Source organism: Tamandua tetradactyla, chromosome 13 (assembly GCF_023851605.1).
Source record: "Tamandua tetradactyla isolate mTamTet1 chromosome 13, mTamTet1.pri, whole genome shotgun sequence".
Classification (NCBI taxonomy): domain Eukaryota; kingdom Metazoa; phylum Chordata; class Mammalia; order Pilosa; family Myrmecophagidae; genus Tamandua; species Tamandua tetradactyla.
The window spans coordinates 2,475,143-2,491,450 of NC_135339.1; the positions used below are offsets into that span (position 1 = coordinate 2,475,143).

Consider the following 16,308-nt stretch of genomic DNA (forward strand, 5'->3'; position numbering starts at 1 on the left):
TGACTCTGAGTGCTGAGTCAGACCGAGCTGCATCCAATCTGAGCCTCTTCACTTCCCAGCCACAGAGCCCTGGGCAAGTGGTTCAACTTCTCCAGGCCTTGATTACTGGCCTGTAAAATGGGCCTAATAATTCCTCCCTCCAGGAGTTTTAAGGACAAAATGAGGTCAGGAGGGAATGGGCTCTGGCTTTGGGTCAGTGTGGATGCCAACCCTCCCCCGACCGAAGGCTATTTCTTTGGGGTCAGAGACGGAGGGGCCTGGGGGGCAAGGTGAGGAGCAGGCTGCACCAGGAGCCAGGGGGCCCTTCCTGTGCATGTCAAGTCACAGGGGAGGCTGGGCAGGTGCCAGCCTTCAGACCAGCAGTCCCAGTATTGGGGTTCAGCTTGAATAAGACTATCTTTGGGGGGGAAATATGATTCTGCCTCTTTTCACAAAATGTTTGTAAACTCCTGACAGAGGCAGGAAGTCTAGGAGTCTTGGAATGGCCAGTGTCCCCGTCGGCCTCACCACGCTGCCCCCCATCCCCGGCACGGCACCCAGCCCGCCTGGATACTCACACCTTCCACACCCTTCCATGCGGGTCCCCCTCTGGGTGCCCTCCCCACATCTCTGCTGCCCTTCGAGACCATGGTGCTGCCTCCTCCAAGAAGCCTTCCTGGTATACCTTCCTCCCCATCAGCTGGTGTTGCCAGCAGATGCCTGCTGGGTCCCTAGGCCCCCTGAACCTGCTTCTGACACCCCTGCTGCTGTCCCCCAGAGTTCTCATCCATCCCCCCAAGGCTGGTCCGGCTGGGCCTGCAGGGAGGCTGAGTTTCAGCCAGCACCCGGTGGCTCCCCTGGCCTCATCTGCCTGGAACAGGATCCCCGGAGCCCAAGAGTCTTGCTGTACCTGGTGAGACAAGAGGCGCTGGCTCCGGGAAGCAGATTGGAAAGGGCAGTGCAGGCAGAGTGCCAGGGGCACCGAGAGAATGGCCCATCTCCTCGATTTGGTCCGAGCCACCCGCCTGGGGATGGAGGGTAGGTTGTGTCACACGCAAGGGAATCCCATGGAGGGGCGAGGCGGCCAGGATCCCCCCGGTCTCCCCTCCAAGCGTGTGCACCAAGCTTGTCTTCAACCCAGAAGACAGAGCGCCGCTTCTCGTTTGCAGGAAGTGTCCTGGGTTCCCAGGCCTGTCCAGCCCTCGGGCTCTCAAGCAGACCCTGGCAGAGGAGGGGCCGCAGCAGACAGCTGAGCCAGGATGCCAGCAGGCCCAGCAGAGAGGCCACGGACTGGGGTCCAGTCCGCATGCACAGCCCAGGGAAGGGTGGGCAAGGGGCCGGCCTGAACTCCAGAATCCCCCTGCAGGAAATGGGCGCCTCAGTGGGGGTGGGCTGCCAGGGCCCGCTATTGTGTTAGGGTCTGGGGCTGCAGCAGCCAAGACTCAAGGTGAGCCAGAGAGCCTCCAGTAGTCCTTCTCAGGCAGAAATCTCTACATCTGAGCCTCGCCATTCAGAGCCACCAAGGTCAGCAGGGGGAGAGATGCCCGGGCAGCGAGACGCCTTCACGGAGGAGCGAGGCTGGAGCTTCTCTCCCTTCTGCGAGGGAGAAGCCAGGCCTGAACCCTGGGCTCGGTGGGTTAGCCATGCACCCCCCTCAGCGCGAGGCCCACCGAACACAGCACCCAGCAGAAGTGGCTTCTTAGCAGCCGCAGAAGATGGAAAAGGGCAGAGAGCTGGGGGAGGGCAGGAAAGGAGCTGCCATCCTGCCTGGGGCTGGGCTGACTCCACGGTGGGGAACAGTGGGATGGGGTGGGCCAGGCAGAAGACCTCTCAGGAGCTCAAAGGACTCGGGTGTAGGAGACGACAGGCAGGGTGGGAGCTCTGCGGGTCCCCGCCCCCAAACCCCCCACTCTTTGCACATGGCCATACTTACTACCTCTGGAAGGAGTAGCCATCAGAGAGCTACTCTCCCCCTCCCACTGCAAATCCTTTGAGCAGCCTTCTGCCACTCTCCCCGTCTCAGCCCTGCCAAGCCGGGCCCTCCTGCTACCAGGATGTGCCTTTTGTCTTCGGCCCCTTCAGCTTCACTCCCCATTCCAAATCCTGCTCTTCTGAATGAGCCGTGCTCACTTCCCAGCTATGAGACTCCTTTTGGGGCCACACCCCCTCTCCTGCCTCTTTTTCCCTCCGCGAGGCCAACCTTCTCAAATGCATTCTGGTCCCACTTCCTCATTGCCCACTCACTCCACACCCACCCACGGAGTGGTGTCCACCGCCTGGGCCCCTTCACACCCCTACAATGCCTCTCTTCTTGGTTCCCAAAAGCTCAGCATCCCTGAATCCTGGGGTGCCTCCTCTGACACGGTCTCTTGAACTCAGTTGGCCCCCCAGCCCGCTTTCTCCTTGAATTTGTCTTTCCCCTTCCCCTCCTGCTTTGCCACCTGTCCCTCAGGCCCCTCTTCCACCCACCTTGAAATGTCAGAGTCCTGCCTGGCTCTGGCCTACACGGCACTTCACACTCCTCCTGCCCTGGGTCAGTGGCCTCATCCAATCATCAGCCACACGCTCCAGCCCCCATTTCATCTCCAGCCCGCCTCGCTGCTCCGAGCCTGGATTGATGCCTCCCTCTGTGTCCTGGCATCACCCTCAGAGACCTCCAGAGCACATCTGATCAGTGTGTGATTGTTGTGTGATGGTTTCGTTCCTGTGTCACCTTAGCCAGGTGATAGTGTGCAGTTGTTTGGTCAAGCAAGCACCAGCCGGATGCTGTGAGGGTATTTTTTAAATCATTAGTCAGTTGATTGCATCTACAAGCAACAAAGGAGATTGTTCTCAGCAGTGAAGGGAGTCGTCTCTTCATCCAATCAGTTGGAGGCCTTAAAGTGAGAACTGAGGATTTCAGCAGTCAGAAAGGAGAATTTCTGTCTACTTTGGCCAGCCAGCTTCCCCTAGGGAACTCAACTTTACCTTCATTGAGTTTCCAACTTGTGTCCTGCCCTGTGCTGTTTGGACTTTCTGATCCCTACACTTGTGTGAGCCAATTTCCAGAATAAATCTCTAAGTATTTAGATAGATATAGATAGATAGATAGATAGATAGATAGATAGATAGATAGATAGATAGATAGATATAGATAGAAAGATAGGTAGATATCAAGTCTGTCTCTCTGGTGCACTCTTGCTAATTCCCAAGGTATTCACGACAGAGCTCATGCTCTCACAGTGCCCAGAGCTCTGTCAGGACCCATCATCCATCAAGAACTATGCTGCTCATAGGCAGCCACAAACCACATGGGTGACTGAGCCCCTGAAATGTGTCAATTCTTATTTAAGATGTGTTGTGTACTGATTGTGAAACAGTAGTAACAGCTCATTGATACATGCTGAAATGTTTCTGTTTTGGATATATTCAGTTAAATAAAATAATTAAGATTAATAATTATTTTATTATTATTAATTTTCCCTGTTTCTTTTTACTTTATGAATTGGCTCCTAAAAAATCTGATACTATATGAGTATTTAAAAGGCCTATCATAAAGGGAATGGGGGGATTGCAGTAGACGAAGGGTCTTATCGTAACAAGAGAGCCCTCTGACCGTAAGGTCTGAAAGCACCCTGAGAGTCAGGCTAGGAGGGTTTTCCTTTGATAGGGCGGAAAGAAGTGGTTGTGGGGACGTGTGATGAAAGACTGGCAGGATAGGAGACCCAGGAATGTCTTGTGCTGAAGCTGCCTATTTTCTGGGAGGCGCTCCTAGAGTTCAGGAGCTTGGAGGAAGAAGAGAAGCTTCCCCAAAGTTTGGTTAACCAGCATTTCGTTCCAACTGATCAGCCATTCATGCAGCGAAGAACGGGAACGTGGGAGGGCTTTGTCTGGCTTTGCCCTGGTGAACAAGGGGCAACCCTGAGTCTTAACTGAGCCCTGTGCAGAAGGGAGGTCTTTGCAGTAAGTCATTGTCCAAACAGCGGACGCATTTCTACACCCTGGCTGTTTTCCAGCATCATCAGGCTCAGGTGACACTTCTCATTGTCAACACAGCAGCCTCCTGAGGGGTCCCCATCTCCACCCTTGCTACCTGCCCCCCCCCCCACTTCTGTGGCTTCACTACCCCAAGATCTGTCTGTTAAAAATGCAAATGGTTTCTTATTGCTCCTGGGACGGGAGGTCCTTCTCCACCGGCCCCCAGCTCTGCAGCCTCACCTCACCCATGCCACCCACTCCGGCGCTCCAACCTCTCCATGCTCCTCCTTTTCTTCCCTGAATGTCCCATTTTCCACCTCGCTCACTCCTCATCCCTAACCCGGGGCTCCCAACCCCCAGCTCCTTCTCAGCACCCCTCACTGAGCATTACTGAGCCAGACTTCACTTGGCCACAGCTGCGGTGGCACAGTGGGTTGGCTTAAACAATAAGCATTTACCGCTTTTCAGTGTCAAATCCTAGAAGTCCGCATCGCCACAGCCAGGCACTCCCCCCGTGTCTGCAGCATTCTCATGCCTGATTGCCGCAGTCCTTGGGGTGCCCAGACTTGCATCTCTGCCTCCATCTCACGGCTGTGTCCTTGGCCAACTCCTGTGGCTTCCTCTGGTTTCTGGCTTCTCTTAGTTTTTGGTTCCTACTGATTGTATCTGAATTGCTTCTCTTTATAAGGCCTCTAGTCATCTGATGAAGACCCACCCTGGTTCGCTTTGGCCACACTTTAACTAGCAAAAACATCTTCAAATGGGTTCACATCCCTAGGGACACAGACAGTCGTGGCTTCTCTGGGGACACGATTCAGTCACCAGCAGCATCTGTGTAATGATTTAATCATGTCTCTTCACCCCACCTGACTCTGCTCTCCCTGGGGGAAGAATCACACTGCAACCCCAGGGCCTCAATCAGGGCGTGGAGTAGAGTGGGCCCTCACCACTAACTGTGGGACAATATAATATATGGAAGGAGGTTGATTAGAGTTGGGACAGGCTCTGGTGGCCTGAGAAGCAGGACAGGGCTGGCCCCACACCGACATGAAGGCAGGCAGAGTGGAGAGAGAGAGACGACACCTTAGCCTCTGGCGGGGATGGGACCAAATGGATGGAGCTGCCATCTCAGGGGGCTGTTTGTCATCCGCAGGACCTGGTGAATGGCGGGTGGAGCAGCAGGGCAACCCCGTCCTCCAGCGTTCAGGGGCTGCTGCAGGAACTGGCTCCCAGCCCTGGAGACCTTTCTACACACTCCAGATGTTATCAGAGGCTTTGTGTGATTGTCCGCTCCAGGGGCCAAGTCACACAGCTCAAACAGCTTGGCCCCAGAGTGTGCCAATCCTGGCAGGGCTGAGACTCTAAAGCTTTCGATGTGAAAATCCCACAGTATGGTTTAGGAAACCAGTTCCCACAGGGTGGACCTCAAGACTCCTCTGTCCTCTAGAATGTAGAGAACCTGAAGAGCTTTTGCTTATGTGGGTTATGTCTATTGATGTGCATCCAGTTAAAAACTAAAACAAAATTTAAAAATATTTTGTTATTAATTCATTAAAAATGACAACAATCAGCCTATTACTCTTCTAATATGAATATCATACTCTCATGAAAATAATGTTATATTCCAAAACAAAGAAATCCCATGAGGAGTGACACCATTTCATATTTTTGCACATATCTTTGATGTCCAGCTCAAGAGAAGACCACAGATTTTCTCCCCTTCCTCTGCATTCATTCTGTCATGATATCATATAACTTGCAAACTGTGGAAAACTACACCATGCATTTGTGAGCAAACAGGAGAGAAGAAGGAAATAATTCGTTGGATTCTGTGAACCCTTGAGGGGATGTTGGACACGGAGAACTCCTGGTGTGATGGGAAGTTGTGAAGACAACTGCCACCTCTGCTCCTTACTAGCTCCTTACATTGGAGCCTCTAACTTACAAAGTAGGAGACAGTGGCTATGAAGAAGTGGGAAGAGTGTTGCAAAGGAAATGGGGAACCACAGGAAGCCAGGACGCCTGCCCAGGAATGATGTTCACCCAGTGCAGTTGAAAGGCAGCTGTTCAAGACTACAAGGCATAGCCAAGTCCCACTGCTGGCACCGCCACCAGGCAGCTGCACTGATGGCTTCAGTGCCTGCAGTCTCTAGGACTTGCACGGACCTTCAGTGCTCCCTGGGATGCCCAGGACAGGGCTGCAAGCAAGAATCAGTGCATACACTAGAGCCCTGACCCAGACTGATTCTTTGCTTTGAGGAATGGTGCCCTCATATTGGTGCATGGATCCCCAGAGCATTGGGGGGCACTATTAATGGTGTACCTCTGCCTGTGCCTTCCACCCAACTATGCATGCTTTTATCCATCCACACAGCTAACCACTGATTCGTCCTTCCATTTGACTATTTCCCAATCTGTCCATTCAATACCCTTCCTCCACCACCCCCACAAAGCCATCTGCTCAACAATCTATCCACCTATCCATTCATCCATATATTCAACCACAGTCCATCTATCCATTATCTACCCTTCTACCCATCCGCTATCCACCCATCTCTCCGCACAGTCATCCATTCAGCAATTCATCCATCCATCTACTCACCCACCCACCTACCCTCCCATCCGTCCATCGGTCTGCTTACTTTTAGTTCCCTTTGAGAATTGTACTAGAGGGTGTAGGAAGCAGAGAAATACATCAGAAATACCTCTGGCCTGAATAATCCTTTTGACTGGAAGGAGGAATGAGAAGTGTTCCTAAAACTGAAAATACAAGATAGAAAATTACAACGTTGGAGTCATCTTTGACCCCTATCTCTCCCTCATCCTCTGTACAATGAAGCCCCATTAATTTCACTTAAATTATCCTCTTCACTCCCTCTGCACTGCTGCTGCCCAGTTCAGACCCTCATTAGCACTCACAAGGACTAGAACAAAAGGACTCTCTGCTATTCCCTCCCTCCAGTCTTGTTCTCTTTAATTTCCTCCCCACCAAAGTGTAAAATACACTTTGGATCAGGTGAGTCTTTTGTCTAAATAATTTGATGGGCATTTAGGTAAGCGAATACCTGAGCATGGGCATCTAACTGCATCCTCCCAAATGTTGACAAGAATAACTCCGGAAATAGAAGAAGGAGGAGGAGCCCGGATCCATTCTGGAAGTTCAGGCAGTGTACCACGGCCGTGCCTCAGGTTTTAGCCATTCCCGCAGGATGCAGCGCAGGCGAGCACTGGCCTGAAGCATCACACTGATGAGAAATTTGACCCTGTCCTTGCTGGGCGAGCACAGGATAAGCCCAGGAATAACCCACTCAAGAGGGTGGTGCTGTGGGTGAGGGCAGGGCAGGGAATGGATATCAGCATGACAGATGGAATCCCTTGACACTGGGGGCGGGGAGGGGCAGGGTTTTCTGAAGCAGTCATGCCAGGAGGGCCAAAGCAACACTCTTCCTTGAAGGTGGGGCAGAAGTCCAGAGAGTAAGCTAGACACAGCACATGCAGCTGAGAAGGGATCCGCCAGTCCAAGTAGGCGACCAAATAAGATGAGAGGGTCCCCAGGGATGTTTCTTCACAAACCCAAGGAGAAAACTGCCCCCTATACAGAGGTGAAGCTTTCTCCTGGGACTGCCCATCAATTCCTTTTAGGCTACTGAGTTGATTACATAAACGTAAACTTACAAAGTCCTCGAAGAGCAGGATTCTACTATCTTCTGAGTGGACAATGAGGAGATACAATGATATAAATAGCTACCAATACATATTGGAGGTAAATACCAAACTGCCATACAGACTTAGACATTCAAAAATGACTCAATCAAAAACACAAGTGTGAGACAGAGAAAGGATCTGCAAAGGAAAAGAATAACACAGCCCTCAAGAGATCAATGAAGCATATGCACTGAAAAAATGATCTGCTATAGGAAACAGAAGTAAATCTCAGAAAGCATCCAGCTTATATTAAATGCAGAAATAAAATAACTCTCAATCTCCCCACCCCCATTCCTGCATCAAGGTGGCAGAGTGCTCTGTCCACCTTGCAGAAGCTTTGAAAAACCAGCAAAAAATGGCAAAAACATCTTCTTAAGTCTCTAGAAAATAGTTGAAGGATTGCAGAAACAGGGAAAGCATTGAATTAATAAGAAAGCAACATCAAAATGGTAGGACCTCATGGTACCCTGGCTGGCCCCTCCCCCTTTTCCTCACTGGTTCTGCATGAAACTGGTGCGGTGTAGGTACTTGGTCCCAGTACCAGAGGGAGCAGAATAATCTCCATGCACATACCGGGAGCATGTTTGTCTGTACAGTCTGACTGGTGGAAGCCTGAGGGACTGCACCAGCCTGAGGGACTGCACCAGCCTGAGGGACTGAACCAGCCTGAGGGAGTGAACCAGGATGGACCCATAACTAGCTCTGCATATGGAAGAGAACTCACAGAGCTGTCGTACAGGATGCTGAGGAAAAACACTCAAGGGATTGCGGCTGTAGGGCACACCGTGCATTGTCTGGGACCATGGGGTAACTGTTCTAAGGAAGAGGGCACAACTGCATCTTTTAAATGAGGGAATTTCTAGGGCCACAGGTACCTGCACAACACAGGACACATGCAGAACTATCAGGGAGGCCTCCAGTCTTTACACTTGAGCTGTTCTTTAAACTCACTGCACAGATAATCCCTGAAGCACGTAATTGCACAGGCCAACCTGCAGAGAGTGGGTTGTGTGCTTTGTTTTCTCATTCTTTCTTTCTTTCTCTCTCTCCTCTCTCTCTCCTTCCTTCCTTCCTTCCTTTCATTCTTTTGTGTGTGTGTTAACTCCTGTTATTCAAGGAAAACTGTCATAACACTAAGCTGGGTATGATGCCTGAGTCTAAATTCCAGTAACAACATACTAAAATATCAAAATGTCCAGTTTTCATCAAAAGATTACAAAACATACAAAGAAATGGGAAGCAGTGGCCCAGGCAAAGGAGAAGATTAAAGCATTAAAAATCATCAATAAGGAGGACCAGAACTGAGCTATGTCAGAAAAAAATCTTTTAAAAAATAGTCCTAAATATGCTAAAAGACGTAAAGGAAAAAATGGACAGAGCACTAAAGGAAATCAGGGAAATGATAGATGAGCACAAACACAACAGCAATAGAAATTAGGAAAAGGAATGAACTGAAGACCATAGTAGCAGAAATCAAAATCTCCCTAGAAGGGCTCGACAGCAGACCGGCGCTGGCGGAAGGAAGGGTCCGTGAGCGCAGGCAGGAGCGGAGGAATGAGCCAGGCTGAGAAAGAGAAAGAGAAAGGAAACGCTGGAAGTGAGAATAGTCTCTTTGGGACTTCATTAAGCATATGAAAATGCTCATTATGGGAGTTCCAGAAGGAGAAGAAAGAGAGAAGGGGGTAAAGAAAATATTTAAAGAAATAAGAACGAAAAGGTTCCCCAATTTAGTGAAAGACATGACGTTTAACAAATTTCAAACAGGATACACCTAAGTACACCCATGCTGCAGCATCATATAATCAAACCGTACATACAAGGGAACCCCGAAAGGACTAAGGGCCAGTTTCTCATCAGAAACCACGGCGCATCATCCTCCATGTTTAAAGTGATGAACCCAAAAAACTGCCAACAAAGAATTCTGTGTCTGGTAAAACTGTTTTTCAAAAATGAGGGAGACATTTCCGAGACCCGGGTTCGTTTCCCGGTGCCTGCCCATGTTAAAAAAAAGAGGAGACATTAGGAAATTCCAAAAGCGGCAGGTGAGGGGAGTGGTTATCACCACGAGACAGGCCTGCAAGAAATGCTTCCTGGAGTTCTGCAGGCTGAAAAGGAAGGACAAGAGCGAATATGTTGAAGCCACATGAAGAAATAAAGATCTCCAGTAAGGCAACAGCACAGGTAAATTTAAATATAAGGACTACTGTATGTTTGGGTTGTAACTCCACTTTTTGCTTCCTGCAGGATCTAAATGGCCAATGCATAAAATGTAATGATAAATCAGCGCTTTGGGATTCTTGGTATAAGCATATAATTTGTGACAAAAACTAAATAAAGGTGGGGGACACAGGGGCATAGGAACATAGTTTAAATGTAGTATTGAAATTAAGTTATCAAATAAAATAGGATTTCTGTAGATTTAGAATGTTAAATGACAAATAATGGAGAACATGCAAGCTCGTTGACTCAAAAATCAGAGTACAAACCTGCTTTTATTCTGCTTTGCTTTCTTGCACTTCACAAATATTACGCCTTTCACAAATTGAAGGTTTGTGACAACCCTGCATCACGCAAATCTAACCTGCACCATTTTTCCAAAGGCAGGTGCTCATTTCACGTCTCCGTGTCACCTTTTGGCAGTTCTCACAATGTTTCAAATTTGTTCATTATTAGTATCTGTCATGGTGATCTGTGAGCAGTGATCTTTGATGTTACAATTGTAATTACTTTGAGGCACCACAAACCACGTCCATGTAAGAGCAAACTTAATAAATAAATGCTGTACGTGTGCTCCGTCAATCAGACGTTGCCCCTCTCTCTGCCGTTCCTGAGAAATTTCTATTCCCTGACATACAGCAATATTGGAATCAGGCCAATTGATAACCCTACCCTGGGCTCTAAATGTTTAATTTAAGTGAAAGGAAGAGCCACATGCCACTCTTTTTTTTTTTCATGCCACTCATTTTAAATCAAAAGCCAGAAATAATTGAGTTTGCTGAGGAAGGCATTTCAAAAGTCAAATAAGCCAAAAGCTAAGCCTCTTGTACCAAGTTGTGAATGCAAAGGAAAAGTTCTTGAAGGAAATTAAAAAGTGCTACTCCAGTGAGCACATGATAAGAGAACAAAATAGGCTGACTGCTGATGCGGATAAAGTTCTATTGGTCTGGATAGAAGATCAAACCAGCCACAACATTCCCTTAAGACAAAACCTAATCTAGAGCACGGCCCTAACTCTCCTCAATGCTTGAAGGCTGAGAGCAGTAAAGAAGCTGCAGAAGAGAAGTTTGAGGCAAGCGGAGGTTAGTTCATGAACTTTAAGGAAGGAAGCCATCTCCATGACATCAGAGTGCAAGGGAAGCAGGAAGGACTGATGTAGAAGCTGCAGTAGGTAATGCGGAAGGTCAGGATAAGACCTAGAAAACTGATGAAGGTGGCTACATTAAACAACAGATTTTCAGTGTACACAAAGCAGTCATCTATTGGAAAAAGATGCCATCTAGGACTTTTGCAGCTATAGAGGGGAAGTCAATGCCTGGCTTCAAAGCTTCAAAGGACAGACTGACTGTCCAGTGAAGGACTAATGACTTGAAGTCAAAGCCAATGCTTTTACCATTCCAAAATCCTAGGACTCCTAAGAATGATGCTAAATCTCCTCTGCTTGTGCTCTGTCAGTGAAACAACAAAGCTTCGATGGCAGCACATCTGTTTACAACATGCTTTACTGAATATTTGACACACACTATTGAGACCTACTGCTCAGAATCAAAGTTCCTTTCGAAATATTACTGCTTGTTGACAATGCACCTGTTCATCCAAGAGCTGAGATGGAGATGTAAGAGATGAATGTTGTTTCAGGCCTGCTAACACAATACCCATTTGGCAGCCCATAGATCAAGGATTCATTTCCACTTTCAAGTCTTATAATTTAAGAAATAAATGTCATAAGGAGACAGCTACCATAGATAATGATTCCTCTGATTTATCTGGGAAAAGAAATCTAAAACCTTTTGGAAAGGACTCACCATTCTAGATACCATTAAAGAATAGGAGTTTGGAAGAAGTTGATCCCATCCCTCACGGATGGCTTTTGGGGATTAAAGACTCCAGTGGAGAAAGTAAGTGCATATGTGCCAGAGAACCGGAATTGGAAGTGGAGCCCGAAGATGTGCCTGAACTGCTGCAAACTCATGATAAAACTTGAACAGATGAGAGGTTGCTTCTTACGAATGAGCAAAGAAAGTGGTTTCTTGATAAAGAATCTACTCCTGGTGAAGATGTTGTGAATATAGTTGAAATGACAACAAAGGATTTAGATTATTATATAAACTTCATTGATAAAGTAGTATGAGGTTTTAAGAAGATTGACTCCAAATTTGAAAGAAGTTCTACCGTCAGTCAAATGTTATCAAACAGCATCACATACTACAAAGAAATCTCTCACAAAAGTAGAGTCAATTGGGTGGGACACAGTGGCTCAGTGGCAGAGTTCCCACCTGCCATGCTGGAGACCTGAGTTTGATTCCTGATGCCTGCCCATGTAAAAAAAAGAAAAAGTAGAGTCAATTGATGCTGCAAACTTCATTGTTGTCTTATTCTGAGAAATTGCCACAGTCATCCCACTTCAATCACCACCATTCTGGTTGGTCAGCAGCCATCAACACTGAGGCAAGTCCCTTCACCAGCAAAAATATCACGACTCGATGAAGGTTCAAATGATGGCTAGCGTTTTTTTAGCAATGAATATTTTTAATTAAGATATTGACATTGTTTTTTAGATAGAATACTCTTGTACAATTAATAGACTACACAATAGTGTAAACATAACTTTTAAATGTTTTAATTTGGGGGAAACCAAAACATTCATGTGACCTGCTTTATTGAAATATTCATTTTATTGCTATGGTCTAGAACCAAACTTGTAATTTCTCCAACATCTGCCTCTACAGGTCTCCAGGGGCAGGTGTCTGGGGGAATGTGGAGATGGAAAGTTTTAGTAATGAAATGTGTCAAGGGTACATCACTGTTGTGAATGAGATCAATCCCACTGAAGGTATACTTGGGAGTGGGTGAGATAGGAATGTTTATGTTATATTATGTTCCCACAGTAAAAAAGAGCAACTAAAGAGACATAAATTAAATGCATTACAATTAAATGGAATGGATCTAAGAGGGAGGATAAAAGTCTTACAAGAATTATTGGGATATGTGGAAAAATTGGAACATAAACTGAAGGTTTCATATCAACGTTAAATTTCCTGAACTGCTTAACTGCACTTAAGATGATTATGTAAGTGAGAATTCTTGGTCTTAGGAAATGTACATGGCAGTATTAAGTGTTTAAGTCGCATGAGGTATACAACCTGTTCTAGTTTGCTAGCTGCCTGGATGCAATATACCAGAAACGGAATGGCTTTTAAAAAGGAGGAATTTAATAAATTGCAAGTTCACAGTTTATAGGCTGAGAAAATGTCCCAATTAAAACAAGTCTATAGAAATGTCCAATCAAAGGCATCCAGGAAAATATACCTTGGTTCAAGAAGGCCGATGAAGTTCAGGGTTTTCTCTCTCATCTGGAAGAGCACATGGTGAACATGGCATCCTCTGCTAGCTTCTTCTCCTGGCTTCCTGTTTCATGAAGCTCCCCGGGAGGTGTTTTACTTCTTCATCTCCAAAGGTAGCTGGCTGGTGGACTCTGCCTCGTGATGGTGCTGTAGCATTCTCCTCTCTCTCTGAATCTCTTTCATTCTCCAAAATGTTCCCTCTTTTATAGGACTTCATAAACTAATCAAGACCCACCCAAATGGGTGGAGACACACCTCCAGTAATCCACCTAAACAACTACTCTTGATTAAATCACATCTCAGAGATTATCAAATTACAGTTTCAAACATACAATACTGAATAGGGATTAGAAGAAATGGATGCCTTTACAAAATGCGATTAGGATTAAAACAAGGTTTTTCTAGGGGACATGCATCATTTCGAACCAGCACAGAACCTATATTCAACTGTTCAGAAAATGTATTAATAAATAGACAGCTAGTTGGATGCATACAGGATAAATAGATTGATAGATGGATAGGTGTATGGAATGATACAGCACATGTGGCAAAATGTTAAAATTGGTGGATCTAAGCAATGGAGTGTTGGGGTATGTTGGAGTTTCTATGTGAGTTTTGTATCATTTTTGTAACAGTCCTGTAAATTTGAAGATATTTTGAAATAAAATGTTTTATTTAAAAAAGCTCTTGAAACAAGAGATAAATGATGAATTAGACAGATGGCTTACTTTAATTTGTGAACTGAGTTAAGGAGAGGGGAGAAAGGAACTTAATGAAACAAAAAGGAGAATTTTGTTGGCTGTATTTCCCAGGGGCCTGGGAAAACGTAGCCAGTCTAGCAGAGCTACTCCTTAAGTGAGAAGTGGGCTGAGCAAGCACATTATCTGAACATAGTGGGGTGGGTCATATGATTGGAATTCAGTCTTTGGAACACCTTGAAACCCTGAGATGATGTGGAGAGAAAGAGAGAAAGCAGGAGGTTAAAATTAAACTTGAAACAAAACCATAAAATGAACCTGAAATTAGCAATCAGTAGAGCAATGCAAATTAAAAGCACAACAAGATACCACTACACACTCACTAGAATGGCTGAGTTTTTAAAAAGACAACACCAACTGTTGACAACGTTGTGGAGCAACTGGAACTCTCATACAGTTCAGGTGGGAAATTAATTGATTACAGCTACTGTGGGAATCCAGTAGTACCTACTCAAGCTCAATATATGCATAACTATATGGTAGGTTGAATTATGTACCCCAGAAAAAGAACATATTTTCTTAATCCTAATCTCTTTCTGTGGATGAGACTCCATTATAAATAGGACCTTTTGATGATGTTTTTAGTTCAGGTGTGGCCAACTAAATGAGGTTGCTTTAATCCTATTATTGGCAGCTTTATGAGAAGAAAGCCAAGGAGCAAGGAGTCAACAGAAACCAGAAGAGAAGGGAGAGGATGTCATCATGTGAATTACCACATGATGGGAAAGCCAAAGAACCCAAGGATCACCAGCAGCCAGCCCCAGAGCACCATAGTCTCCCCAGAGTCAGCATAACCCTGCTGATGTCTCAATTTTGAACTTCCCCTAGCCTCAAAATTATGGGCTAACAGATTCCTGCTGTTAATCCAACCTGCTGTGTGGTATTTGTCATAGCATCCAGGAAACTAAGATACCTTATAACCCAGCTTCAGCCAAAGTCTAGCAACAGGAGAAAGGATGAAGAAGTTGTAATGTACCTTCACAATGGAATGCCACTTTGGAATAAAAAGAAGCAAAGTACTGAAACACACAACACAAATCTCAAAAACATTATGCTGAGCAAAAGAAACTGTATATGGTGCTTGCTTCGGTGGCACAGATACTAAATTTGGAACGATACAGAGAAGATTAGCATGTCCCCTGCACAAGGATGACATGCAAATTCATGAAGTGTTCCATATTTTTAAAAGAAAAAAGAAAAAAAAAGAAACTGTATATGATTCCATTCATATGAAATTCTAGAATAGGCAAAACTATAGTGACAGCCAATGGATTGGTGGTCATCAAGTTCAGAAGTGTGGGACTTGATCAAAAAGAGGCATAAAGAAATTTTCTAGGGTGCTGGAAATATTCCATATCTTGATTATGGTGAAGGTTATACAGGTATGCAATGTACATTGTGGTGAAGGTTACAAGTGAATTTTGACAAATTCATCACACTGTACACTTAAAATGGATGTATTTTGTGGTGTGTCAGTTTTACCTCAATAAAGCTTTTCGATTGACTTTGGTTTTTGGTTTTTGTTTTACAAGGTGGATGGGTGGGGCTGATAAGAAACAAAGCAAGGAAATTGTGGGAAGATGGCAGAGTAGGAAGCTCCAGAAATCACTCCTTCCATCAGAACGATTATTAAACTAGCAGGAATTGTCTTAATCAACCATTCTGAAACTCCACAGTGCAGGGAAAAACTGGAATAAGAAGCTAGCAAGTTACAGTAAATACCAGTAAATTTCTCACTCCGTGTGGCAGTTACCACTGCCCATACCAGAAAGGGACATAGAAGTCTACTTCCCCAAGATTCGGGGGTATGCAGTCCAAGCACTGACCACTGCCTTTGACTAGCTACTTTGGATAACTGGAGGCCTGGCTTTGAGGATGGCCATTGTTTTGCCCTCACCGTGACAAAGGCACATGAGAAAACTAAAATGGCACGCTTCCATCGAGCCACAGAGGGAAGTTGAAGGGCTACGTGTGCCAGGCTAATGCCAAGTCAAGAAAGCACAGCTTTCGGAAGCCATGGAAGAAGCTTGTGCACCATACATGCCCACCCCTCCGGATGGTTTGGAGTCATCCAGTGCTTCCTTTGTAGGCCCCTAACCTTCTTCCAGCTGGGAAAGACAGACTTGGGAAACTATCTTTTACATGCCCCAGAACAGGACCTCTAGGCAAAAGCAGCCTGAGAATACAAAAGGACAGAAAGAAATGATGGGTGAAGTGGGTGACCTGGAGCACAGGTTTGCTTGCTTTAATTCCTGCAGAGGGACACATGGCAGAGGGTAAAGTGTGTTCCTTGGGACACATTCTATTTCTTCTATCAAATATGTCAGTATTTGCTTCATATAGTTTGG

General features: G+C 46.1%; 1 non-coding gene across 1 annotated transcript; it reads left to right on the forward strand.

Annotated features, from left to right (window-relative positions):
* Positions 1–15,037: 15,037 nt before the first annotated feature.
* On the forward strand, positions 15,038–15,144 carry LOC143654719 (U6 spliceosomal RNA). The gene has a single exon (XR_013161911.1). It is a non-coding gene; the product is annotated as a U6 spliceosomal RNA (small nuclear RNA).
* Positions 15,145–16,308: the final 1,164 nt, after the last annotated feature.